This window comes from Apis dorsata, unplaced genomic scaffold (assembly GCF_000469605.1).
Source record: "Apis dorsata unplaced genomic scaffold, Apis dorsata 1.3 scaffold_331, whole genome shotgun sequence".
NCBI classification, from domain to species: domain Eukaryota; kingdom Metazoa; phylum Arthropoda; class Insecta; order Hymenoptera; family Apidae; genus Apis; species Apis dorsata.
Window position 1 is genome coordinate 433,023 of NW_006263599.1, and position 4,254 is coordinate 437,276.

At 38.6% G+C, this 4,254-nt stretch overlaps 1 protein-coding gene across 1 annotated transcript in view; it reads left to right on the forward strand.

The window, feature by feature from the left end:
- Positions 1–4,254, forward strand: part of LOC102680298 (cyclin-dependent kinase 4-like) — a 21,061-nt gene that overhangs the window by 10,389 nt on the left and 6,418 nt on the right. The gene's annotated exons all lie outside the window — the stretch shown is intronic.

Sequence of the window (4,254 nt, forward strand, 5' to 3'; positions counted from 1 at the left end):
ATTAACATTCAATATTGTTGTAATTATAATATATTATTTAATTTTACTTTCTAATAATTATTTGCTTATTCATTTATATATTTGTTAATTTAAATATTTATTTATTAATTTATGTTTTTATTTTTTAAATAATTAATTCCTTTTTTATATTTTTCAGATATTTCAGATTTAATTATTTTTGTATTATATCTTTTTTTAATTTATCATTTATTATTATATATATATTTTATTTTATGTTAAATTTTTTTCTTATATTTCATTTTTATTAAAATTTTTTTTGTCACGTTTCTTAATATTATATAATAAAAAATCTTTTTGCATTATCTTTTGTATTATAATAATATTTTTAAATATTTAATTATTTGATCTTTATATTATATTCTTTAATGTGTTTTAAAATAGATATGAATAAATACAGGTTTTAAGAATTTAAAAAATAAAAATTTATTTGTGCGATGGTAAGAAACATTTTGATTTCTTGTACGATTGGTATTTCAGAACACTATATTCCATAAGATGATAAATGGATTCTGTTAAACAAGTAGTTCTCTTAATATTCTATTACTGGTAAAACAGATTTCTTCGATAGATAATTTGATTTACAGTTTTTTTCAGTCGGTATATCGAAACTTTTGAACATGTTTTTAAATTCAAAAGTTTTCAAGTTCATAAAAATTTGAATCGATCGTAGAAACGATGATACGAATTTCCATACATTTAAATTTACGATCTTCGTAAATCGTAATTCTTGAAATTTTCTTTAATATTTTAATTCTTCTCCGAAGAAGAGAAGATATTGAGAATTGATGTCAATTGAAAGGAAATTCATTTCCTCGTAAAATATCATCGAGGAAAGACAAACACAAGAAAGGAAACGATCGAAAAGACGAGATATGAAAATACAAGGTAGCATCGGATACCGATCCAAGAATTGCTAATATATCCGTTTTATCCGTGTTTTTCTATGCAACGCGGACAGGGTACGGCTACGTTCAATTCTCTATTTTCATTCCAAGCTGAACCGAACAATGGGGGATCTAAATTGGGCAAAAACCAGTCTGCCGTCTAGTTTGGTGAGGCTAGAGGCATTATGGTACAGCCGGTAACTACGTCGTCAGTCGAAGATCCCCGGAATAAGGTCCTCGTCAAGATAGTTAGACCAGTGACCAAATCCTGATTCCGACCTTCCTTTTCCGCAACCCACAAATACCTGTAATATTCGGTGAAAGTGGTAATTAACGACGCGCGCCAACTTTATGTCCCATTCCTCTATCGTTCCGAGGATTGTATCGCGAATGCTTGGTTCATCGTACTTCTGACCGGTTACGACACCGCGTCTCTCGTCTTTTTTATTTAATATTTATTTTTTTTTATCGTGTAATTTTTCAAAATTATTACGTCCTCGACGAAACGGAAAGAATGGATTTGAGCTTATTACGTTATATATATGATCTAATCGGATTGCGATCCAAATGAATATTCATTGATCGTTCTAATCGTAGATACAGACGTTGTATGCAGGTACATCCGTTCTTCGAAACCAATTGTCGGTCGGGTATACCATGACCCGATGGTAATCGCGTTTCAATGCGCCGAACGGTTCGGTCAATTGTTTTATTGCGCAGATTAGCAGGATAGTTATTAAAGGTCAGGATTATTTTTAGCGATTCGAGTAACACGAATCGAGATAGGATCGATATGCACAATGTTGCAGCGCGGATGATAAGGAACCGAAGTGCACACTTTTCGTGGCATTCCGAAGCTCCCTCATAGCTGTACAATCGACCTCATTGTGTTCCTCTGTTTGCCTCGAAAATATTGTTCGCTGGCTTTTGTAGAAGCTTACCAGGTGTGCGCGATTTCCAGGTGGCTGAAATAGAACTTGGAGATTGAGAGAAAAAACAATTAATCCTTTATACGCTCGACATTTCGATAATTTCGATAATTTTATTCTTTCCTTTCTATTCAATCTAAAGATAGGATATTGCATCGTACGTGTTAAGTACACAGGTCTCACAGTTTTTCCAGAATTTTCTATGCATATTTCTCAAATAACAGCCCATAAAACAAGACAATAGTTACTTCATAACTATTGGTTAACATCGGATATCGTACATAACGGAACTCGATTCTTATTCGTTTTTAATGCCGTCGTACTTTATCTAAACATATTTAGATTTTATTGCCTTTTCTAAGTTTCTTCCTTAAAAATATCGTAAATTTTATTTTTTTTATCTAATTGCAATGGTCTTTTTATTCGGTAATTTGCACAGCGTTCAAGAAAAAAAAAATGACTCTCACTTTACAGTTTTCGAATTAGTCATGCACTTGTTAACAAAACTTTGTTCAGAATTTGATTAAATAACTTGATCATTAGAATAATTGATTCACAGTAGGAGATATAGTCTCCGTGACCACGTAATCATTTCCAGAAAGCCTCTCGTCGGGCTTAGAAATAAATTAGCTCAAATCGTTAGTGAATAATCAGTGACGTGTATGAAAATCATAATCTGTTATACACACGTCACGATCTTAGTCACACGCAGATGCGCGAAATGATTTTCTTTCTTCTCTCCCTCTCTGCGTTACGCTTCCAGTAACGTCTCGTTTAATCTCCACGCCGAATATCTCTCTTAATTAGAAAAACGTTGCGTCCCCCTCCCCGCTCCGAATACGCTCCAAGTATCGATTTAAAAATACGCCCGTACCGGGATACGTATCCTCGGTTGCGGATGAAAACGCTTGCCAGGGATCAAGGACCAAAAACTTTTCCGGAATGGAACGAACGGTGGCGGCAAAATAGGAAAGCAAAAATAGGGCGCAAAAAAAAAAAAACTCGAACGACACTTGTACCTTGAAAAGGTTTATCCGAAAATCTCGCCCAATCCAACCATCTCCCACTTGAAGAATTCGAAGCACGTGCGTTATTCGTGCGGCATGCAACCGCGTTACGAGCCTTCATTCCGGAAATTCGGGCGCGAAAGAAAGGGGCGCTTAGGAAGTGGATGGCCATGGGCAGTCGCCTGGTCGCCCTACGAAGGGCTCTGGCAATAATGGTCCGTCCCTGGGCTGGAGAGTCTACCGGCCCATTCCATTCGAGAGCCGTCGTCTCTCGCGTACATCGGCCGTCGCAGGAAGCATTCCATTCATGTTTCGGGACGCGCAACGGACGCTGATCGGTGGAGAAGAGAGAAACATAGCCGGATAACCGGGACTCCTCACGAGGGCTGGCGCCACCGTCAGGAACAACGACCTGCCGATACGCAGTCACGATGACAATCGGCAAGTTAACGTGAAAAACTCGAACCACGTGGTGGAAGCTGATCGTTTTTCGACAATTGGATCGTGTTTAGAGGAGGGGAATAACTTGGAAAACATTTAACTATGGTGCGTTTTCTTTGATTAATTGGCGTGCGTGTGTCGCGAAGTGACAGTGACCCCGGCTGGAAAGTTTAATCTATCGATTGTTCCCCCTCCTCTCTCCCCCTGACATCGAAATATTCGTTTCCCTTCACGGATAACGTGACAAATCTCTCTTACGCGAGATTTCGCGTTGAACGCAAGGGATCGTGATTTTACGAATCCTGAAGGATCGCCTCTCTTTCTCTTGTTTGCTTCCCATCTCGTTTCTCTCTCACGGTCTCGCTTCCTCTTACCGCGACCCTCTAACACTTTCTCTCTCTCTTTCTCTCTTTCTTTCTCTCTCCCTTTCTCTCTCCGTCCCTTTCCCGCGGTGTTTTCACGAAACTCGAAGACAAACGAAATACGGTCGAAACAAACGACAACCATCGTAAAGATTTTTATTATCCCATAAATATCGGAAACACGAAACAGAAAATATTCCAGCAGATATTCTATTCCATTCTAATAGAACGTTCCCCCTCGTTTCCGAAGCGAAGCATCGTCATTAACAAATCAGTTTGACAATCGAATTCAAAATTTCCCGCTGGGAGAAAGATTCATTAACGGAATAACGTAGACGTGAATAAGAGTGACGGCAGATAGACTGGAGATAGTAAATTTCGATGAATAAGAAGCATGATTCACGGTATCCCCTGGAATAACAGGCATTACGCATAGAAGCGTAACGCGTTTCCGGGAACGATTGCAATTAATATATCGGCTCGACGAGGCGATATAAAATCGAAAGAGGAGACTGTCGTCCTGTGAATAGGTAATCGAAGGGTTCCCCGGCGCGCATCGGGCATCGTAGTAGCCGGCGTGGCGCGGCGCGGCGCGGCGCGACGCTACGCG